General features: G+C 43.6%; 1 protein-coding gene across 14 annotated transcripts in view; it reads right to left on the bottom strand.

Annotated features, from left to right (window-relative positions):
- Nucleotides 1-24,968, bottom strand: part of LOC138753859 (alpha-(1,6)-fucosyltransferase) — an 852,902-nt gene that overhangs the window by 700,314 nt on the left and 127,620 nt on the right. For 12 of the 14 annotated variants that reach the window (XR_011351465.1, XR_011351466.1, XR_011351467.1 and 9 more), the window contains one exon: nucleotides 11,027-11,079. The exons of 1 other annotated variant lie outside the window; for it this stretch is intronic. The gene's annotated coding sequence lies outside the window, so the exon portion shown is untranslated. Of the gene's footprint in view, nucleotides 1-11,026; nucleotides 11,080-12,521; nucleotides 12,658-24,968 lie in introns of all 14 variants that reach the window. One more of the 14 variants, XM_069917364.1, reaches the window with a different exon arrangement.

The raw sequence follows: 24,968 nt of genomic DNA, 5'->3' as shown, positions 1-24,968 counted from the left end.
GTTATCATATGGGGAGCATTTGATGGCTCTGGGATTGTTCTCACTGGAGTTTGGAAGGAGGAGGGATCCCAATGAAATTTGTCCAATATGGAAAAGCCTACATAGATGATATGCGGAGAGGATCCAGGTGGGGGAGTGTGGGACCACCAGAGGGCACAACCTCAGAATAGAAAAATCTCCCTTTAGACTGGAGATGAGGGGGAGTTTATTTACCCATGAAAACACACAATACACAGTACATAAATATCACATAAATAATCAAAAAAAAATATTTGGAATGCCTTATCATGATAACACGATACTATTCATCAGTTTCACAGCCTGAAGGAGGAAATTATTCCCCAGCCTGGCAGACCTGATTTTCATGCTCCTGCACCTCTTTCTTGACGGTAGTGCGCTGGATGGAAAGCGTCTTTGAGCATTATTGAGACAACATTTCCAGTAAATGTTGTCTATAGAAGAAAGGGAGACCCCAGTGATCCTCTCAGCTGTTTTAATGATCCTCCCTGCATTGCATTGAGATGTTATTGTTGAGACACATGAGGCGGGCTGCTTTTCAAGTCAGAAGACAGAAATAGGAAGCATGAGTAAGCAGAATCAGAACTGTTTTGATATTGTGAAGTGACTGAGTGCCACTTATTGCTGAGTGCAGTGTGCGTACACAGAATAATTAGCCTTCTTTGTCTCAAGGAAGGTTATCCATGCCTCGATGGTTTTGATGTTCCGGTCTCCAGAGCTGAAAATGGCAAGGTTTTACTGGATAGGAAGACATCAGGTCCTATTGTCAGCAAAATACAAACTGCTCAAGGAACTCAGCCCACTAAAGGGATCGTCAACACTGTGGGCAGTGACCATTCACCAGGAGTGATGCACTCTCTCAGTTTGAAGTGTCACTATCCCCTTGCCTCCACAGCTGCTGCTTGACACACTGACTTCTGTCAGCAGTTTGCTGGTTTTGTTTCCAATCCCAGAATCTGCAGCCTTGCATTTATTATCAGCATTTGGCCCAATGACAATATAGTCCCTTTCCCACTGGCATTCCAGTTAATTGGCTATACAGTCCTGGGATAGGAACCCTTTTCCACTGGACCACCTTTAACCAAGACACTGATTGCTTTTCCACTGAACACAACTCATCTCCAGTGATGGGAGTTTTCTACCTTCAAAATGAAACGGGCGACTTTCTGCTCTCCTTTTTCCACTGGTTTAATTGACACACCAACATCAGCTGACACCAGTGATATGAGTAGGGGTAGAGGCCGGCAATCCCCAGTGTGATTTGATGTCATTTGACACCAGAGTGCTGATTGTTTTCCTTTACCACTGGACCCTTAACCAGTTAATTTTTGGGACAAGGTGCCAGTGGAAAAGGGGCTATAGATACCAATGTTATTGTCATATACATTGTACAATGTACATATGAACCCCAATTCATATTTGCTGCAATCAAACAGGTACTTCAGAAAAATCAATTGCAAATTATAGTTAAAATGAAATTAAATACAAGAGAGAAAAGACATATTCACAGTTATTATTGTGCAAGATAAAAGGTGGTGTTACAGTAGTGAAGAGAGTCCTTTTGTGGTGACGGAGCAGTCCATGAACAGTGTAGCAAGAGACGGTTCAGGAGTCTGATAGGTGTGGGAAAGAAACTGTTCTTGAAACTCAAGGTGCTTTTTATCCCCTAAATGGTAGCAGTTTTGACCGAGGTGATGAGGAGTCCTTTATAATATTTGCTGCCCTCCTGAGGCAATGCTTCACACAGATGTCTGCAGTGGATGGGCAGTCAGAGCCTTCTACCTTCTGGGCAGTCAAATTCCTAAAGCAGGCTGTGAAGCAACCTGTCAGTATAATGTCCGCAGTGCACCTGTAGAAGGTTGATAGAGTATCCAACAACGTGCCAAATCTCCTCAGACTCCTGAGAAAATAGACGCGTTGGTGTGCCTTCTTCACAGATGTGCTGGGTCCAGGAGAGGTCTTTTGAAAGGTGGACTCCCAAGTACCTTCCTGACTTTCTCCACCCCCACTCATCAAACCAGACAGGTGCACGCTCCCTCAGCCTCTCTTTCCTAAAATGAACAATTAAGTTCCTTGGTACTAGTGATGTTGGGAAAAGGATTGTTCTTCTGGCACCACCCAACCAGATTCTCGATCTATTGGCTCATCATTTCCTGTTGTTCAGCCAACAACAGTGGTGTCATCAGCGAAGTTATAGATTGAATTAGAGCCAAACTTGGCTACGCAATCATGAGTGTACAGGGAATAGAGCAGGGGCAAATCTGTATGGCCATTAAATTTTTGGTATTGTTCTTGATGTATCTTACGTCCCTGTTTGGCTGCAGCAAGTAAGATATTTGGTGCATCTGTACATTGCACTTATGTACATGACCATAAACTGACATTGGACTCGTTGAACACTGAATTTTATAAACTTCTATCAGGTCTCCCCTCAGCTTCCGATGCTCCAGGGAAAACAACACAAGTCTGCCCAACCTCTCCCCATACCTCATAGTGTCTAATCTAAGCAACATCTCAGTAAATCCCCTGTATCCTTTCCAAAGACTCCAAGTGCTTTCTTCTGACAATTTTCATTTCAAGCAATAGAAGCAACAGGAAAGACTATGTCAACTTTCTCTTTAATTTGTGTGGCTGGTGCAGTAAGGAAGGAGCTTTTATCCAGACATTACTGCGTCATCTCTGAGACGTAGATGGAAATTTAACCCCATAAAGGATTCCTTTTGTTTTATGCCATCCTGTTACCCTGAAGATTATGACTCCAAAAGGTGAAAATAGATTCTTTATGGATACTAAATGTGGTATGGACTTTGTTAATCAGTTGCCAGACTTGAGAGTTGACAGAATTTAGTAAACAACAATAGTATTATCTTTACATTTGTATGCAATTATTGTAATATATTGGAATTATTCATCTTGTAATTAAGGTTTAAAAAATTCAATACTTATATAATTTTAATTTCTGGAGGGGGATGGGGCTCAGGGTTTGTCCTCGTCACACCAGGTGTGTGTTTGTGCGTTAGCCTTAGCCTGTAATAGTAAATTGGGTAGCGCTTTGAGATTATTTCTTAACACTGATGGGGGGGGAATTTTAATTTTGTTTTGATTTTCTTTATAGATAAGGAAATACCTATATTTTTCTATTTCTACATATTCCTCTATTTTATCTTTCTTTTGAAACTGTCAGCAGGTCTGGGTCCAGTGGTGGACGAAAATGAAATTAGGATCTCTGGGGAAGAAAGTGTGGATAGATGGGATGAGGATAACAGAAATTGATACAATGGTAATCTGTGATAATGGTAAATGTGGTAAAGTCTGTTGGTATTAATCTTAATAGTTTGAACAACCCTGTGAAAAGGAAGAGCGTATTTCCTATATTTAAAAAATGGGAGCGGACCTGGCCTTCTTTCAGGAAACATGATTAATTGACAAGGAACATCAGAAATTGAAAAGAGACTGGGTGGGCCAGGTTATAGCATCATCCTTCAATTCTAAAGCAAGGGGAGTGGCGATCTTAATAAAGAAGAATCTTCCAATTGTAATTCAGAATGTTGTAACTGACCTAGCAAGTAGGCACATGAAGGTGCCCTGTCAGATATATTCTGAATCTTGGATCCTGTTCAATTTATATGCCCCAAGTGTAGATGATGAAAGATTTATAAAAGAAACCTGTTTCAATTGGGAGATGTACATCAAAATATAATAGTGGTGGGGGATTTTAATTCTTGTCTGGATCTTGTTTTGGACAAATCAACAAGAGCAGTGCCCAGGGCAAGGATGGTGAGAGCCACCTTAGTTTCAATGAGAGATCTGAACTTGATGGACGCCTGGAGGAAAGTACATCTGAGACAAAGAGACTACTCCTTTTACTCGAATAGTTATGATTTAAGGATAGATCTATTCTTACTATCAGTGTGTTTACAGGATAGAATCATGGAAATCGAGTAAAAGACGAGAATCCTGTCAGACCATTCACCTCTATTATTATCAATTGTTATGCCTGATAAGCAGGAGTGTGTGTGCGTGTGCGTGCGTGCGTGCGTGCGATTTTGGGGGTGGGTGGAAAACCCTGAACCCCTTAATGTCTAGATCCCACTTAATAATTTCTGCCAAAGGTTCTATATGTATTGCCAATACAAAAAGAACTGAGATAGTGGACATCCTTGTCTGCTAGATCTGGATAGTGGGAATGTTTAAGATACTTGACCATTCATCACAACTCTAGCCTTAGGGTCATTATATAGGGCTCAAATCCAGTTTATAAAATTTTGACCTAATCCAAATTTCTCCAATACTTTAAAGCAGTGTTTCTCAACCTTTTTCTTTCCACTCACATACCACTTTAACTATTCCCTATGCCATGTCCTCTGTGATTAGTAAGGGATTGCTTAGGGTGGGATGTGGGTGGAAAGAAAAAGTTTGAAAACCACTGTTTAAATCATACCTAATTGACTCGTTATGTGCATGGTTTCATAACTCTAAGGAAATGAGCCAACAACAATTTTTCTCAAGCAAAATATTTCAGTAACAATTGGGTCGAGAGCAGTGATTCTCATCCTTCCCTTCCCACTCACTCCCAAATCACTATTGGGTGGCCCAGATAAAATTTGTCACTTCCCTCTTTGACAGAAGAGGCAAGCCCTTATGGGTGGAAATTGAACTTCACAAAAATGAGAAAGAGAGAGAGAATTTTATATATAAATGGGCCACTAAATCAGATATGTGGAAAATTGTTATATGCAATTTGAACAGTTAAAAAATAAATAAAATATTCTTAATAATACAATCTTCCGCTATTTTCAATTAAGAGCTTTTTTCAGAGATGAATTAAGACTGACCATGATGTTACCAGAGTGCAGTGAAATGGAGATTCTAATTCAAAAGGGGAAGACAAAGAAAGTTTACATCTGCAATGTATTCTTTACTTCAATCAGGTACTCCTAAATGGAATTATATAAATCAAAACAAAGATGGGAATCAGACTTGAATATTAGTATTGGTGATGAGAACTGCTCCGATTTATGTTGTGACTGCATGACAAATACAGTTAATCTAAGACATAAGCTGGTGCAAAACAATTTTTTTCATCAGCTATATATTACCCCACATAAGTTGCATAAATTCAATTCTAATATGTCGGATACATTTTTTTTTAAGGTGCGGGGAAGAAACAGGAAATTTTTTACATTCTACCTGGTCATGCACTAAAAGTGAAACCCTTTTGGGAAAATCTAAGAATTTTATTAAATCAAATTATTGGGAAACAGTTACCACAAAGTCCAGAAATGTTTCTCTTAGGAAGTACTGTGAACATAAAATATCAAATAAAACTGTCCAAGAATCAAATTAGAGTTTCTTAAAATTGCATTGGTGGTGGCCAGGAAATGTACTGTGGTTACTTGGAAGTCTGATTCCCTCTGGATATAACCCAATGGAATGCAGAGATGCATAATTGTGTCCCCCTGGAGAAAATTATTTACAACTTAAGGAAGAAGTGCAATATGTGTTCGCAGACGTGGCAGCCATACTTTCACAATGCAGGGTTGAATATTCAGAGACACCCATCTTGTTCCTGAATTCTGTGTCCTAGTTCTTTCCCCTATTAGAGATCTAGCTAAGAAATGGAATTAAATCCTATGAACTGGATACCAGATCCTGACAGTTCCTTTTCTCTTCTTTTTTCCTACTTTTCTGTTCTCTTTTTTATTATCTATCTTCTCGTTTGTTTTTTCTCGACTTTAGAGATTTATTTAGGAGGAGGGAATGGGATTGCTTGGCAATATGGCCAACTTATACCATTGATTTTTTTTTTCATTTCATTTTATGTATTTAAGTAATGGTTATTTTTGATGCACGTTGTCCACAAAATTAAAATATTCAAAAAAAAAAGAAAAGCATCATCATACCAGGGTGGAAGAAAAGCACAGTGACAGGTTTAAATTACAATCAATCGGTGACTCCGATATTGACCATCATGAAGTGCTTTCAGAGGATAGCCACGGCCCCCAGCAGCCTTTAATTTACCTACCATCCAAATAGATCCACGGCAGACACCATCTTCCCTCATCCCCATGAAGTGTGAAAGCATGCAAAAACAGGCTTGAAGACTTTTTTCCCCTCCAGTCATCAGGCTCCTGTATGAACCGCACAACAGTGTTCTCATGCTGCCTTTGCTTTGTGCTGATTGGTTTTCCTTTTCACTACAATCCTACTGTAGCGATTACTGGCCACAAAAGCCACTTGGAGGCTAGGTGGAGCTATTTATTTGTGACGTGTTTCAATTTAATCCAATACAAGTTCAGATGAGTTTTAAATAAACACACTCAAGACTTTAGCGATCTTCTTTAATGCAACGTTCCAATAATAACGACTGCTGTAACAATCTTCTTTAACGTTCTATGTGTAAAATATCTATAAGTAACAACATCCATAGTAACGTTCTATGTGTAAACAGTCAACAAAAAATATTTGAGCCTCACTCACCCTCGTCTTTGACCCGCCACACCAGTCGACAGGCTAACAAACCATATCAGTGCATGCGCCAACACCAGTGCATGCGCCAACCAAAGACTCATGCATGCCACAGGAAGCAACATGTCCATGCCCAGCCTACGCACTCCAGAACACTGCCTAACAAAGGTAAGTACGCACCTATGGCCCCTATACCTACACTCTATGATGGTGCTCTTTACATGGCTGTATGAATATTTGAGATAAGTTGTTACTTTGTAACAAATAAATATAAACTTCACACTTCCTATGTTCCTTTCCAGACACCAGAAATCCTGGCACAACCACCTTGCACTCAATGTCACCAAAGCTAAGGAGCTGAAAGTCAAAGGTGTACAATCCAGTGATCATTGGGGGTGGAGATGGAGAAGGTGAGCAAATTTTGGGAGTCACTATCTCAGAGGATTTTTCCTGGACCCAACACACCAACGGCATCATGATGAAAGCACGTCAGTGCTTCTACTTCTTCAGGAGTTTGTGGAGGTGTCATGATACCAGAAACCCTGGCAAATTTCTACAGATGTGTGGTGGAAAGTGAATTGATCAGCTGCATGGGGACACCAATACCCCTGAGCATAAAGCCTTGCAAAAGGTAGTGGACACAGCCTAGGATATCACAGTCAAAACAATCCCCACCATCAAGAACATCTACAGTGAACGCTGCCGTCAGAGAACAGCAGCAAATATCCAGGGTCCACGCCACCCAGCACGCACTCTGTTCTCGCTGCTGCCATCAGGAGAGAGGTCTAGGTGCCACAAGACTTGCACTATCAGGTTCAGGAACAGCTGCTACCCCTCCACCATCAGACTCCTCAACAACAAACTCAATCAGGAACTCATTTAAGGACTTGTACTTGGGCACTTCAGTGATTTTTTTAAAATTCTCTGTGTTGCAGTTTGTTTACATTCGTTATCTGTTTAGTTTTCTTGGTTTATACAGTATGTGTACATTGCGTAGAGTTTTTTTTGCACTACCAATTAGTGGTAATTCTGCCTCGCCCGCTGGAAAAGGAATCTCAGGGCTGTATGTGATGTCATGTATGTAGTCTGACAATAAATCTGAATCTGAATGCTTTGCTCACGAACCAAGAATTTCACTTTAAGTTTGTTAAATGCAATTTGTCTTGAACCAATTGAGGCTGTTGCTCCTTTCATATCTTTTAATATTTTCCCCAGGTTGTTTATGGCTAAAGTGACAATCTAAGCATAACAGGGTTTGAATTTATATCAGTAATGTTCCAATTCACAACATATGCAATACCTGATCACTCTTGAAACTTTGAAAAGGTCATTGGAAAAAAAACAATTTTTGGATTTTGTTTTCAGACAAAGAACCGCTGGAAGAACTCAGGAAGTCTGATGGCATCTGTGGGTGCAAAATATCAATGTTTCGTGTGGGGACCCTTTATCAAGACAAGAGTGGGGGGTGACATTGCATGTAGAAAGAGGGAAAGAAGCCTGGAGAGGGGCCAAGAGGTAATAGAGTATTGGACAGAAGGTGTGAGAGATGGAGAGATAGGTAGAGCGAGAAACTATTCACAGGGTGAAGTTAAAAAGTACAGGAGTAGGTAAAGAAGAAGTGGAAACAGTGGAACCAGATGGTTTTGGGGTTATCTGAAACTAGGGAAGTCAGAGTTCATGCCATTTGGTTTATGGTTGTCCAGGAGGAAGATGAAGTTTATGTTCCCCTGACCATGAATGAGGCTGAGGACAGACATGTCACTGTAGAACTGGTTAGCGAGTTGAAATGGTTGGTACAGAAAGCTCAAGTTTAGACCCTCACACAGAGTCTAGTTGTTCAGTGAAGCTCAGTTTGTATTTGGACTCACTGATGTAGAGGAGGCCACACCAGATTTCCCTGAATGCAGGAGATCAGGTTGGACAATATACAGGTAAAGCTCTGCCTCACCTGCAAGGTCGTTTGCAACCCTGGATGGGGGAAAGGGAGATGTCAGAATAAGTCTTGTACTTCCTGTGGTTACAATGGGTGGTGCTTAAGGGGGTGGAAGGGGAGGAAAGTGTGGACCTGGGAGACTTGGAGGGGCTGATCCCTGGAAAAAAAATGGATGGGGTAGAGAAGGGAGCATGTAGCTGGTAGAGGGATCGCGATGAAGTTAGCTGAAGTGCCGGAGGATATTGTGTCGGATGCAGAGGCTGGTGGGCAGGTGAGGTCCAGATGAACACTGTCTTTGTCCTACCTGTGGGGGAGGTGGGGTAGGGCGGAAGTTGAGAATAGGAGGAGATATGGGTGCAGTCTTTATCAAAAAAGAGTCAGGGGGAAATCCACATTTACTCCAAAAGAGGACATTTCAGATATCTTGGAGTAGAAGGCCCCTTCCTGGGAATATATATTCCTAGTTACTGTATGTCCTAAAAACAAGAGGATAAGATCATGATTGAATATTTAGAGGATTTCGTCGACATGCTTGCTGTCTAGCTTGAGTTTTTACTGTTCAAATCATCAAAACGTACACATTTTCACCACTTTATTCCATAGATCCCGAATTCTGCATTCCAAATGGCAACCATCCAAAACGTAAATATTTCTCCCACTTTGTGGAGATTTCCAAAAACACCTTATTCAAATTTCAAACATACTTCAATGAACCTCACATTACATCTCTAATTCCAATCTCCTATCCTTTTACTGGATTCTTTCTTGCAACGTTACGCCTTCATTCATTTTAGTTCTGTTCCAAGTGGGAGCCTTTAACTTTGCCTCCCCATTGAGAAGATGACAAAGATCTGTATTTTCACACAGTGCACCAAGTTTACTTTCTCTTGTGATTCTCTGACAGAAACTGAACTTGACTGTGTATTGATACCATTGTGATGCTGTTATGCCATTGGTACTGTATCTCTGTGTATGGCTGGCCCACCTCCTCCCTCTGGAATTCCCCAATGGAGATGATTACACCCGAGCCCCCCCCCCCCACTCAGTACGAATCCTGGAATTGGGCCAGCAACAGGAGCATGTGTTCAGCCTTCTGGTAATAAAAGCCTGTCATCACGTTACTCCAGTCTTTTGGCATTATTGATAGTGTATCATAGACGTGACTTGATAACCTGCTCACCTTTCCTGGTCTATTTGCTACTCAGTCATTGTAAACCAGAGCCAAAACTGTGGTCATGAGACAGCAGACGCTCGAACACACAAAGTGCTGGAGAAACTCAGTGGGACAGGCAGCATCCGTGGAAGGGAATTGACGTCTCAACCTGGATTGTTGACTGTTTATTGCCTTGGATGCTTCCTGACCAGCTGAGTTCCTTCAGTATTCTGTTAGCTGAAACTAAATCTGGTGTTTGAAGTTGATGACTCCAGCAGTTTTACACTCTCCTGTGCAATTGAGTCTATGAAAACAAGAGATGTTATCGTTGCTACCTACTAAGTTCAAGTCGATCTCACAATTAGAAGTCCTAATGGAGTGACAAAGTACTGAACACTGAGAAGTGCTGTGGACTCACACTGAACAATTTGTGAATTAAGGCAAAAAAAAACCCCAATGTGCTGGAACAACTCAGCAGTTTGTGCAGCATCGAGTGAGAAAGAGCATTAGTGCTACCTTCAAGATTTATTGACCCAAAACATTATCAACACCCTTGGCCTGACCCCTCTAACTTGTCCCCACATGTGCTGCCAAACTCACTGAGCTCTGCCTGCAAATTGCTCTCCACTCCAATCCCAGCATCTCGGGCTTCTTGTGCCTCCAATTCATGGCATAAGCAGCCTCTTCCTTCTCGTCTCCAAGACAGCCAGCCTGCCCAGCTCTCAGACATTGCTTACATCCCTGCCTGCAAGGCAAGGTCACGTCATGACAAGAAAAAGCATTACATTTGAGGAAAAATGTATGAAAAACCTGACTAGAATTATAAATTATACCCATCACAGAATTGCAATTTATTTCCACTGCAAGCCAATTTACCCTCTGGATCAGAGCTGGATAAAATGTACAAACATATTCATACTGAATAACTCTATTATAGAGTTATCATAGTTGTTTCACCACAGTATATGCATTTTTTTTAAACATCAATTCAATACCTGAAACTCCACCACTATAATATATCATGCGCCTGTCTGCTTCCATTAATCAAGCATAAATATTCAGCCTCAAAGTGGTACAAAATACTGGTCTCATAAACCCGGCAACTGCAGTACAATCATATCATACTCTTCTTCCTATTCAACGGTGCTCAACTTATTTTTCCATAACATATCTCTCTCTGCAACCGGAAATGAATGGGGGTTGACACCAGTCTTTCTCGTTGTGTCGCGAGCTGAATGAATGCAACGAGCTGACAGAATAAATGGAGTGAAACACGAAGGTCTGCAGACACCGTGAAGTGAAAACACAATGGTGGAGAAGCTCAGCTGGTCAAACAATGTCCTTTATAGAGCAAAGATACATAACCAGTGTTTCAGGTTTGAGCCCAACACCAAGGCATGAGCAAAATGTAGGCAGGAGCCTGAATAAAAGAAATTTAAAAAAAATGAACGTACCTGTTATCAGAAAGATGGTGTGATGGAGGAATCTTCATCAAAAATTAGTCACCCTGCAAATGAAGCATCCTATTAGTAAACCCATCTTTGTGCAGTTCCTTGATTGAAAGGAAACATGGTAGAAACTGAATATTTAATTGACTCAAACTATTTGTAATAAAAAAATATTTTGCTGCATAACACACTTCCAAAGAAATCCCACAGGAAGCCAGGATGAAACCTTTCTTACCCAGAAGCAATTAATTTAATTTAAAAAAAAAGAATTTAGACATGCAGCAAAGTAACAGGCCTTTTCGGCCCACAAGCCCGTGCCGCCCAATTTACAGCCCATTACCCTACACCTCCTGGTACATTTGGAAGGGTGGGAAGAAACCGGAGCCCCTGGGGAAATCCCAGGCAGACATGGGGAGAAGGTACAAACAGACAGTGCCGGATTCGAACCCCGGTACCGATCACTGCCGCTGTAACAGGGTTTGGCGAACCGCCACGCTATCCATGCCGTCCGATTGGTTTGAATAATTTGATGTATAATTCTTCCCAACTCAGAAAATCTTCATTTTTGTTCCCATTTGAAAAGTGATACAATTTCACTCTTGACAGGCAAAACTGAAAAGCAGAGTCAATATTTATAAAGACCTCTTGTCTTTCTTCATCTTCAGCATTCAGTAAATCAGTTACTAATTCGATGACAGATTTGTAATTTTCACCACTTGTTACAATTTTTCTTTGGACTGTCTGTTTCACAAGTTTTTGACCAAATCCCATTTCCATAGCTCCCTTAACAACAGGTGTATTCATCATGCCTGCATCCTCAGATCCATTTTCTCCAGGCTCAAAATTAACTGATGTTTGAGTAAAAATGTAAATTCCTATGACGGGTAAAAAAAGAGATGTGCTTATTTTTATACAGGATGGAGCTACGTCTGTAAGCTTTGGCAAACTTCTCAAACCAGTTCTCACCACCTTTGCCTCATTGTTTTATCAAAGCTCCCATGTGCAGCATTCATAACCAAGATATCAAAATGAAGTCTACCTGGTTTAATTCAAGAAAATCTGCTCCAATTTGTAAATGGTGCCTGTACGTTATCCTCAAAATTTGCAAGCAGGAGAAAACATTTTAACGTGGGTCTTCCCCTGCTGTGATATTATAAGGTGGTGTGCCAGTGACTTCACAAACAGGGAAGCCAGCCCACAGCCCAACATCTGTACCGGTGCTGAAACAGCAGGAAGCATCACCAGACAACACGTCTATCACAAGCTGCTCAGCTTTAAGGGGACAATGCAAGTTACACATATGCTGAAGAAACTCAGCAGGTCTCGCAGCATCCATGGGAAATAAAAAGTACCCAATGTTTCAGGGCTAAGCATTTCATCAAAAGTTACTATAGGAAACAGAACAACTTATGGCTGCAAAGTTTACTTTTTTGTTGCTGCTACAGATGTATGATTGAATAGTAATTCAGCAGAATTGCCTGCTAAAATAAAAGTCGCTCACCCTTTTGACTTCTTTCATTCCACTCTCCCCTCCACGTGGCTGGGAGGCAGAGGTAGACAACAGCTGTGAAAACAGACTCTTACAATGGGCCACCAGTCCAACTCAAGGCACTCGGAGAATGTATGCTTGGGTTATCCTTCAAAAGTAATAACTCAAATTAATTCCAACATGCAGCTTTGCATTGTGACCAAACCCTCCTTCAGCACCATTATTCATTGAGAACAAAGCAGCATTGGAAAGTCAACCAGAATATTTTACATAGTGACGATAATAGCATCTGCAATGTGATAAATGCCAGCAATTCAAAAGGAAACGCTTCTGCAGATAAAAAAAAATTATAAAAAAATGTGAAGACATGCAGATGAAAAAGAATTCTGCACCTTGAATCCTGAATCCTCCAAAAGGGCAGGAACTGACTTAAATTGCCTGCAGGTCAGGAAGAGCCCAATATAAATTTCACACTCCAAGTCGGCACTTTCAAACTGCACCATCTGGGTAGCCCTCCTGGGGCCTGGGTGAGATTACTGAGTCATGTGTGGCTCGAGCTCCTTTCAAATAGCAGCCTAACCGACCTGTTAAATTACCAGCCCAGTGATTTAAGGTGGGATCCCGCCCCACGATGATGTGGTGAGTGACGTGTCACGCGACTGCAGGGAATCCCCCGTTCCCTGTGTTCTTTCTGTTCCCTTCCGGTTTAAAGTTCCAGAGTAACCCGGATGAGCCATTTCCCCCTTTCAAACAGGCGGAGGAGGACACCCAGGTCATTTTGACTGGGTTCCCCAACCACCGCCAAGATCGATCTGGGACCCGGGTGGATTTTGACCAGGCTTGCCCAATTCGGGCCTCTCAAATAGCCCTGTATGTGGGTCATCAACTGAGTAAATTGCCCAGTTAACCCCATTTAACAAGGCAATTTGAAAGGGCCCAAGTGAGAAGTTACTCCTGATCCCAACGTCATTCAAATGGTTAATGAAGCAACTTTCCATTCAAGTTCATACACTTGGATTTCAGGTGCCAAATCCCTCACCTTTGCAATTCTTGACAAGTGACAAATGATCATTGGAAAGGAGTGTGAGCAGGTACTTGTGGCCTCAGGTTTGTCATGATTGATTCCCCCCCCCCAAGTTGCTTTGCAAGGGGTTTCTTGGTTTGCTCTCAGCAGAAGCTCACTTCCTTTGTCCAATGTTTTGGATCTACTGAAATCACACGTACCGTGCGTAAACGTGACCCACACGCACAACTACAAGACGGCCAAAGAAAGAATAAAAAAAGGATTTAAATTGTGCAAAGCAGTATCGTCAGATTTGGTGTTAAACAAGAAAGTCTACAGCCCCTGGGGTTGAGCACAATAAACGTGCTGGAGAAAATCAGCAAGTCATGCAGCATCCACGGGAAACCAAGGGTCATCATTGTTCCGGGCTCAGCCCTTCTTCAAGGTTTAAGCAAATATCAGTGAGGGCACCTAAATAAAAAGGTGGGGGGAGGTGGTAGGAGAACTAAGGGAGGTGGAGGAGCACAGGCTAACAGATAAGTGGACAGAGGAGTGATGCATTCTCAGAAGACTGGATTTACAGAAGGACAGGCTTTTATTGACAATAAACTTGAGGTGTATCCCATGCTCTGGGTGAGGAGTTGCAGGGTCAGGCGGGTGGGCCCATAGGTTCTTTCACAGTCACAGCAAAGGGCGGAGCCAGGTAGATTTGCTCACCCCCAAGGTGGGAGGGTGGAAGAGGAAAAGGCTGAGGTGATGGGGTGAAGGCAAGGGAAGGGAAAGGGGTGAGGAGCTGGTGGAAAGGGGACAGAGGGATAGGGAGTCTGGGTGCATTGTTAAATTTCACACTCCAATGAATGACAATTTTTTTCTTTTTTTTGGAGAAAAAATCAAGTTATTTAAACTCAGTTTTGCTTTCATATGTAGAGTTAATAAACAGGGATGGTAAAAGGATAAAAAGGTTGATCAGTTCGGTGATTATTCCAAACTCCAAAACGAAGAACGATACACATTATCCATTCTATAGAAGAATTCCTGCTTCGTGATGTTAATGGAGTTCGGCACAGCTGGACACGAAGAGTTGTTTGCTTGTAGTATCAAATGCAAGCTGCTGCTCAAATACCACCATTTCGTCCAACTTTGCTGAGCGACAGCCACAAGGCTCCTGTTAAACCCTGTGTGAATACTAATCACTCAGGTGTGAAAGAATATTGCTTATTATTGTGTCTTCATTAAAATATTTTTCATCAGTTTTTTTTCCCTCCAAGTGATCAGATCAATGATTTTTACCTTTTTTTTAGAAAAATCGAGTTATTTACGAGCCCCAACCACCACTGTACTGACATTGCACATGTCATGAGTCATCCCTTCATCCCAGAAACAACTAGCACCATCACCACCTTTGCGTTGGCTCCGAAATCCCTCACATAGCAAAGTCAGTTCGGGGTTTGCAGATGGCACCCAAGGATCGATTTCCATCATTCCCCTACCCCCTCCATCCCATGAGCAAGGAAAAGGAGAACAGAGTTGAAAACATCATGACGTTCTTTCAGAAGGCCTGACAGTATGAATGGCCTTTCCTTACTTCTGTTCACTTTGTTTTATGTCCACATGCAATGACTCCATCTTCCATTGTCTGTTATGGATACACCATAGAATACTACAGCAGAGAAACAAGCCCTTTGGCTTGTTCTATACCAGACTATTAATCTGCCTAGTCCATTTGGCCTATGCCCAGACCATAGTCATCCATACCCCTCTCATCCGATTCAAACTTTTCTAAAATGTTAAAATTGATCCGGCAGCTCAGTACACACTCTCACCATTCTCTGTATGAAGAAGCTCCCCTGAATGTTCCCTTTAAACATTTGAGGCCAACATTAGAACATTATTCAAGAGGGTGAACCCTTGCAAAGCGTTAGAGCCTGATGGCGCTCCTGGCAGGGTACTCAAAATCTGTGCCAACCAACAAGCTGGAGTGTTCACAGACATTTTCAATCCCCCACTCCTGCAGTCGAAGAGCAGAATGAGCTGCCTCAATGACCATCACCCAGTACCACTCACATCTACTGTGATGAAATGTTTGGGAGGTTGGTCATGGCCAGAATTAACTCAAAAGATCTGGACCCACTGCCACAATTGCTCCATAGCAGATTCAATCTAACTGGCTCTCTCTTCAGCTACGGGTCACCAAGACAACTGCAACGCACACTTCAGGCTGCTTTTTATTGACTGCATTCAGCTTTCAATACTATCACACCATCAGGACTGGTCAATAAGATCCAAAAACTGGCCTTCTGCATCTCCATCTACAACTCAATCCTCGACTTCCTCATCGGACAAATCGGAAACAACATCTCCTCACTAACAGTCAACACGGGGCACTTCAAGGATGTGTGCTTAGCCAACTCTCTCTACGCCCATGACTGTTTGCCGATGACACCATGGTCGTCAGCAGAATCACAGACGTCAGTGAGTAAGAGTACAGGAGTGAGAGAAATCAGTTGGTGGAGTGGTGTCACACAACAACGTTGCACTCAACATTAGCAAAATGAGGGAACCAATTGTGGACTTTAGGAAGGGGATATCAGGAGAACACTAACCAGTCCTCATCGAGGGGTCAATGGATCAACATCTCTGAAGATCTATCCTGCGGGCTCCATGTTGATGTAATCATGAAGAAGGCTCATCAGTTGCTATACTTCATGAGGAGTTTGAGGAGATCTGATATGTCACAAAAATTTCTATAGGTGTACCGTGGGGAATATTCCGACTGGTTACATCATTGTCTGGTGTGGAGGTGCACAGAAAAAGATTACAGAGAATTGTGAACTTGTCTAGCGCCATCATGGGCATTAGACCACTCCATCAAGGTAAAATACATGGAAATGTCTCAAGAAAGCAGCATCTACCCACCCTAACCACTCATGCCATGGCCTCTACTTACTGCTATCATCAGGAAGGAGGTACAGGAGCCTGAAGATGAACATCCAGCAGCACAAGGACAGCTTCTTCCACCATCAGATTTCTGAATGGACAATGAATCACAGACACTTCCTCACTTTTCTCCTCATTAGCAGCAATTTTTTTTAAAATGTCATTTATAGCAATTTTAGATTTGTAAATGAGTTTTGTGTGCCCGATGGAGATGTGGGGGGGCTGGTAATCATGGTGGGGAGCTGGCTGATGGAGGACCTCAGTTTTCTTCAGGCTGACTTCCAGGCCAAACATTTTGGCAGTTTCCGCAAAGCAGGACGTCAAGCGCTGAAGAGCTGGCTCTGAATGGGCAACTAAAGCGGCATCGTCTGCAAAGAGTAGTTCACGGACAAGTTTCTCTTGTGTCTTGGTGTGAGCTTGCAGGCGCCTCAGATTGAAGAGACTGCCATCCGTGCGGTACCGGATGTAAACAGCGTCTTCATTGTTGGGGTCTTTCATGGCTTGGTTCAGCATCATACTGAAGAAGATTGAAAAGAGGGTTGGTGCCAGAACACAGCCTTGCTTCACGCCATTGTTAATGGAGAAGGGTTCAGAGAGCTCATTGCTGTATCTGACCCGACCTTGTTGGTTTTCGTGCAGTTGGATAATCATGTTGAGGAACTTTGGGGGACATCCGATGCGCTCTAGTATTTGCCAAAGCCCTTTCCTGCTCACGGTGTCGAAGGCTTTGGTGAGGTCAACAAAGGTGATGTAGAGTCCTTTGTTTTGTTCTCTGCATTTTTCTTGGAGCTGTCTGAGGGCAAAGACCATGTCAGTAGTTCCTCTGTTTGCGCGAAAGCCGCACTGTGATTCTGGGAGAATATTCTCGGCGACACTAGGTATTATTCTATTTAGTAGAATCCTAGCGAAGATTTTGCCTGCAATGGAGAGCAACGTGATTCCCCTGTAGTTTGAGCAGTCTGATTTCTCGCCTTTGTTTTTGTACAGGGTGATGATGGTGGCATCACGAAGATCCTGAGGCAGTTTACCTTGGTCCCAACAAAGCTTGAAAAACTCATGCAGTTTGGCATGCAGAGTTTTGCCGCCAGCCATACCTGCTGCTTTGCCACTTTTCAGTTGTTCGATTGCCTTATATGTCTCATCCAGGGTGGGAACCTCATCCAGCTCTAGCCTTAGGGGCTGTTGAGGGAGCTGGAGCAGGGCGGAATCTTGGACTGAGCGGTTGGCACTGAAAAGAGATTGGAAGTGTTCTGACCATCGGTTGAGGATGGAGATCTTGTCGCTGAGTTTACCTATCTCGGCTGCACCATTTCATCAGATGCAAGGATCGACAATGAGATAGACAACAGACTCGCCAAGGCAAATAGCGCCTTTGGAAGACTACACAAAAGAGTCTGGAAAAACAACCAACTGAAAAACCTCACAAAGATTAGCGTATACAGAGCCGTTGTCATACCCACACTCCTGTTCGGCTCCGAATCATGGGTCCTCTACCGGCACCACCTACAGCTCCTAGAACGCTTCCACCAGCGTTGTCTCCGCTCCATCCTCAACATCCACTGGAGCGCTTACATCCCTAACGTCGAAGTACTCGAGATGGCAGAGGTCGACAGCATCGAGTCCACGCTGCTGAAGATCCAGCTGCGCTGGATGGGTCACGTCTCCAGAATGGAGGACCATCGCCTTCCCAAGATCCTGTTATATGGCGAGCTCTCCACTGGCCACCGTGACAGAGGTGCACCAAAGAAAAGGTACAAGGACTGCCTAAAGAAATCTCTTGGTGCCTGCCACATTGACCACCGCCAGTGGGCTGATAACGCCTCAAACCGTGCATCTTGGCGCCTCACAGTTTGGCGGGCAGCAACCTCCTTTGAAGAAGACCGCAGAGCCCACCTCACTGACAAAAGGCAAAGGAGGAAAAACCCAACACCCAACCCCAACCAACCAATTTTCCCCTGCAACCGCTGCAATCGTGTCTGCCTGTCCCGCATCGGACTTGTCAGCCACAAACGAGCCTGCAGCTGACGTGGACTTTTTTACCCCCTCCATAAATCTTCGTCCGCGAAGCCAAGCCAAAGAAGAGATTTGTAAATAGATAGACAACAGACTCGCCAAGGCAAATAGCGCCTTTGGAAGACTACACAAAAGAGTCTGGAAAAACAACCAACTGAAAAACCTCACAAAGATAAGCGTATACAGAGCCGTTGTCATACCCACACTCCTGTTCGGCTCCGAATCATGGGTCATCTACCGGCACCACCTACGGCTCCTAGAACGCTTCCACCAGCGTTGTCTCCGCTCCATCCTCAACATCCATTGGAGCGCTTACACCCCTAACGTCGAAGTACTCGAGATGGCAGAGGTCGACAGCATCGAGTCCACGCTGCTGAAGATCCAGCTGCGCTGGATGGGTCACGTCTCCAGAATGGAGGACCATCGCCTTCCCAAGATCCTGTTATATGGCGAGCTCTCCACTGGCCACCGTGACAGAGGTGCACCAAAGAAAAGGTACAAGGACTGCCTAAAGAAATCTCTTGGTGCCTGCCACATTGACCACCGCCAGTGGGCTGATAACGCCTCAAACCGTGCATCTTGGCGCCTCACAGTTTGGCGGGCAGCAACCTCCTTTGAAGAAGACCGCAGAGCCCACCTCACGAACAAAAGGCAAAGGAGGAAAAACCCAACACCCAACCCCAACCAACCAATTTTCCCTTGCAACCGCTGCAATCGTGTCTGCCTGTCCCGCATCGGACTTGTCAGCCACAAACGAGCCTGCAGCTGACGTGGACTTTTTACCCCCTCCATAAATCTTCGTCCGCGAAGCCAAGCCAAAGAAGAAGATTTGTAATGCTGACTCAACATGGGCAAGGCGAAGGAGATGATCATGGACTTCAGGAGGACCAAGAACGACCATCCTCCACTACACATCAAAAACTCTGTAGTGGAGAGAACCAAGTTCCTTGAAGATCACTTAACTGCTGACACTCAACATCTCTTCACTTGTCAGGAAGGCGCAACAGAGACCATTTCTTGAGAAGACTGAAGCGGGCAAGGCTACCGGCCACCATTATGTCAACCTAGAGTTCTATCAAGAGTATCCTGGCCGGCTGCTTCTCAGTGTAGTGCGGTTGTTGCAGAGAAATGGATCAGAGGTCAATCCACAGAACCATAAGATTGGCAGAGAGGACCACTGTAGTCTCCCTCTACCTCCCCACCCCGCCCCCCACAATCAAAGTGATCTACGGCATCATTGTCTGAAGAGGGTGCGCAAAATCATTGAGGACCCCTTTCACCCTGCACACAGCATCTTTCAGCTGCTCCCATTGGGGAAGAGATAGAGGAATATTAGAGCCAGCACCACCAGGCTGAGAAACAGCTTCTTCCCATGGGCAGTGAGAACGCTGAACGACCAAAGGAACTGCTCACACTAACCATCTGAGACTCTCATATTCATGAAACAATATTTATTTGCATGGATAAAATACTTGTCCTGCATGTGCATTGTTTATCCGTATGTCTGTTATGCCTAGTTGTGTTTCTGTGTGTTTTGTACCGAGGACTGGAGAGCACTGTTTAGTCAGGTTGTACTTATACAATCAGATGACAATAAACTTGACACAAGTTCCTGGCAGTAAATTCTGATTTGGAGTACTGCGAGCAGTTCTGGGTTGCCTTACTTGAGAAAAAGATAGACTGGCTTTGGAGGTAAAGCAGAGCAGGTTGATTCCACAGATGAGGGGAGAGTGAGCAGCATGGAACTACTCTCACTGTCACTTAAAAAAGATCGGGGGGACGAAATATGTGGAAACATGTAAGATTATGAAAAGAACAATTAAGATAGAAGCAGGAATGTTGGTTCAATTGGCAGGTGAGACTGGAACTCAAAGATAAAGCCTTTAGATTTGGGGGAGCAGATTTAAGACAGAGAGTAATGGCAGAGGGGAGGAATTGATCTCCCAAGAAAAGTGAATTTGTGAAGATAGAGGTGTTTGGGAGATAAATTGGGAAAGGTTTGTTAGAGCAGGTCACACACAAACACTTTAAAACACAGAATTTTTGCAGGAGCTTTTGCAAGATGCTTAAAGACTCATGATGGACTGTTTGAAAAGGCAACAAATGTAACAACAGGCAGTATCAGCGGTCTGGAAAAGAGTATTTACTGTCTGGAAGGCCATGTGATCTTTTCAGACAGAGAGCAGAAAAAAGAGGCTTTGCTCTCAGAGAGGAGGTGTGTGTGTGTGTGTGTGTGTGTGTGTGTGTGTGTGTGTGTGTGTGTGTGTGTGTGTGTGTGTGTGTGTGTGTGTGTGTGTGTGTGTGTGTGTGTGTGTGTGTGTGTGTGTGTGTGTGTGTGTGTATGAATGAAAGAGAGAGAGAAGAGACACAGACATCAGTTCCAGAGGGGCAAGCTGGCAAGCATTGGAAGATGGACTGGTCAAAGGAGTGTACTGCCTGTCCCGGTATAGGAGAAACAGAAAGGAACTCTGTGGTGACCTGAAACAAGATCTCTCTCTCTGAAAACCAACAAGAACCCTTCTGAGTGGTAACCATTTACCTGTTAAGCACCAAAGCCTGGTGAACTTTATTAATGTTAACTTCTGTACACAGTACAAGAATTGCCTGTAACCAGTGAGATTGGACTGTGAACCAAAGAACTTTGCTGAACTTACACACACCTGCGCTTAGAATTAGAAGGGGGTTAAGTTGGTTAAGTAAGTCAATAGAGATAAGTTAAAGTTTGATTCCATTTTCATATTCAAAGATAATTAAAAGCAATTCTGTTTAAGTAACCCTTTGTTGTGGTGCATATCTATTTCTGCTGGGATTTGGGGTCCTCTGGACTCATAACACTACATGATCTAGAAGTAGAGGCAAGTGAAACATGAAAGTTTGCAGATGCTGCAATTGTTGTAAAAGCCCACCAAAATGCCAGAGGAACTCAGCCAATCTTTTCAGCATCAATAGGAGACAAATATGTGGGGTTTTTTTAAATTTTACACAGCCACTGCATTCCAGGAAGTTATTCCCAATTTTCCAGAACATATTCTGCGTAAAAATAACAGATAGGGAATAAGGACTCATTCACATCCCGATATTTTACCTCCTCGACCCCTAGTTATTTTCACGGATCACCTGAGTCTAAACTGAACAACAGGCAATCTGTGAACAACGAGCTAATGAATAAGACATCCAGCCTCCTTAAATACTGCACTTCAGGGATTCAGTCTAAACTCATGGTGTGATATGGATATTTGGAGTTTTTGATGTTCCTGTGTGAACGGCCACTCCCAGAAGGTAGGGAGACACTTCAGAATGGAAAAATCATGCAAGTTCTATGTTAAAAAAAAACATGAAAGGTATATTGTTGACATTTTGGGCCTAAACCTTTCTTCAAGGAATAAACAGAATAAGCCAGAAGCAGGAAATCTCAGAACGCAGACAGTGCCTGATGGGGAAGAATCCAGACCAACAAAAGGCGTTGATTGGATATGATAAGGGATGAGGTCAGAATTTGTCATGTTTGTGAGAAAAGGAGATGGAAGGGAAAGAGAGAGAGAGATAGGGAAAGTTGACAGGGGAAGGGGGGGTTAACGAAAGCAGAGAAGCCAATAGGCCCTTTTGGGCCGAACCTCCGCCTGGAGGTTGGCTATGTGCGGAAGGAAAAATATAAATTTACCTTTCATGGAGCACCCCTAAATAGCTGCTTGTATTGCATTCATGTTGAGAGGCACCTCATAGCGCTCTCTGGAGCCAATGGAGGTGGAGCGACTGGTGTTATAGCACCATCCATCATAAATACGCGGCAGAGCAATGGCCATCTTCCCTACCCATAATTCTTCACGCAGCTGGAATCACTCTGTGTTTCCCAAAGCAGTTCTAGCTGCATTGTGGATTATGGGTAGGGAAGACAGCCATTGCTCAGCCACGTTTTGAGCTGCTGATGTGCGGCCCCCGAAGGCTGATGGCCCTCGGAACTGTCACAGCCTGCACTGGCCACTCCCTGACAGCCCCTGTCTTCACTGACCACCCCTGAGCTGATGGCCCCTACCCTGAAGGGGTCATAGAGGGAGAGGGGTGAGTGGGTGAGAGATGAGTTGTAGGCTGATAGCGTCATCGTGACATCATCAGCCTGCCCGTAGCCAGCCGCTTGCAGCGCCATTACATTCATGTGAGGCAGCAGAGCGCAGCGTCAATAATTCTTCCCCAAGAGGGATTGCAGTCGGCACCTTGGAGCCGACCATGGCGCATTCATAGAGGTAAGTCTCCAGATGCAAGGGTGGAGAATGTCTGTCCTTACTGCGGGCTTTTACACTGCATGATAGGGGCTAATACTAATGCCATCCAGTTGGAGGATGCACAGTCAGAAAATGAGGTGTTGTTCCTCCAATTTACAGGTGGTCTTAGTCTGGAAGTATGTGAGACCATGGGCAGACATATCAGCAAGGGAACGGGATGGAGAATTGAAATGGGTGGTCACTGGGAGACCCACGTTATTGCATGTATTTAAGGCATAATTCTATTGACTTTTGCATATTTTTGGGAAATTAAGGGAAATTAAGAGGGGTAGGAACTGTTTGTCCTTTTACCAATTACTTCAGCAGGAAGATGGAGGAGATGCACAATCAACAGATTAAATAACGAAGGGAGTGGGGGAATAAGAGGCAGGAATAAAGAGAATGAAGAGACGAATGACAGCACGAATCTCAAGGCTGGGAGGGGCGATGTGATGCTACTGGGTGCATGTGGATCAGGCAGGTAGATGGAGCTGAGTCCACAGCCAGATCAGCTCAATGGGCCAGATGCCTGACTCCTGCTCTTGTGATTATTTTTGCTTTATTGTTATGTCCTAGATCAGTGGTTCTCAACCTTTTTCTTCCCATTCACATCCCACTTTAAGCACTCCCTATGCCATCGGTGCTCTGTGATTAGTAAGGCATTGCTTAAGGTGGGATGTACGTGGGAAGGGAAGGTTGAGAATCACTGCTCTCGACCCAATTGTTACAAAAATATTTTGCTTGAGAAAAATTGTCATTGAAACCATGCACATAACGAGTCAATTAGGTACAATTAGAACAGTGGTTTTCAACCTTTTTCTTTCCACCCACATCCCACCTTAAGCAATCCCTTACTAACCAGAGCACCGATGGCATAGGGATTATTTAAAGTGGGATGTGAATGGAAAGAAAAAGGTTGAGAACCACTGTCCACTGAACTTTGAGTGCATCATCCAGGCAAATGTTACATATTCCATCACATTCCTGACTCATACCTTAAAGAAATAGAAGCAGAACAGAGTACTCAGTTCATCAGACATGCTGCATTATTCAATATGACATGGTTCAGCAACCATCTCAGCTCCATTTTCCTGCCCTTTCCCAATATCCCTCAACAGTGTTGTGATCCCTGCATTTTGACTGGAGTTCAGACCATCTCTCACAACAACACCCTCACCCCCACCCACCCACCCCTTCTTCAGCTCCATCAATTTTTCTCACTACACTGGAAAAGCGGTCAACATTTTAAAAGACTCATTCCCCCCCACCCCCCCACAGCCGCACCTTCTTCACCCTCCACCCGCTGGGAAGATGACTCAGGAGTATCAGATCATGCTCCACCAGGTTCAAGGTTGGTTTCTTTCCTGCCGTTAGACTCCTGAATGATGTTGCCTGTTCTCCCCTTGTCTGTGTGGGGTTTTCCTCCCCCCGGGACTCCAGTTTCCTCCCACCGTTCGAAACGTACCGGGCGGGTGTAGGTTAATGGGGTATAATTGCGCAACACGGACTCGAGGGACGAAATGACCTGTTACTGTGCTGTATGTCTAATTTTTAAAAAAATTTAATTTAAATTTATCATGGCCTTCAATGGTTTTAAAGAAGCATTTTCTCTGTAATAAAATATACTCTGTACTTCTCGTTGATTTTTTCACTACCTGCTGTAATTAATTACAGGCCACTTGCTTCATGTGATAATAAATACAAAATCGCAATTCAACAATTTAACGTCAGATCTGCTTTTCAAGGTAAACTAATGCAGACCAGTTTAAGAGGGGTAGGAACTGTTTGTCCTTTTACCAATTACTTCAGCAGGAAGATGGAGGAGATGCACAATCAACAGATTAAATAATGAAGGGAGTGGGGGAATAAGAGGCAGGAATAAAGAGAATGAAGAGACGAATGACAGCACGAATCTCAAGGGTGGGAGGGGCGATGTGATGCTACTGGGTGCATGTGGACAGTAGCCCCTTTCAAAATGCAGCTCCTGGGACCCGGGTGCGATTACTGTGGCAAAGGTGCTGGAAGCACCTTTCAAATCTCAGGGGGACCTACCCATTAAAAAAATAAACAAACAAATAAATTAATTGATAGAAAATCGCCAACTGGTGATTTAAGGGGGAATCCTGCCCCCACAAAGAGACGTCATGCCGGATGTTCAGATGCTGGCTGCCCAGTGACACATGCAAGCTCTGACAGCACTGGAATACACGGGTCAGCCATTTTAGTTTTCAAATCGGCCATGGACGA

The sequence above is a fragment of the Narcine bancroftii genome, chromosome 2 (assembly GCF_036971445.1).
Source record: "Narcine bancroftii isolate sNarBan1 chromosome 2, sNarBan1.hap1, whole genome shotgun sequence".
Classification (NCBI taxonomy): Eukaryota; Metazoa; Chordata; class Chondrichthyes; order Torpediniformes; family Narcinidae; genus Narcine; species Narcine bancroftii.
The sequence above is the reverse complement of the archived record's forward strand: the minus strand, read 5'-3'. Positions and strand labels throughout refer to the sequence as shown.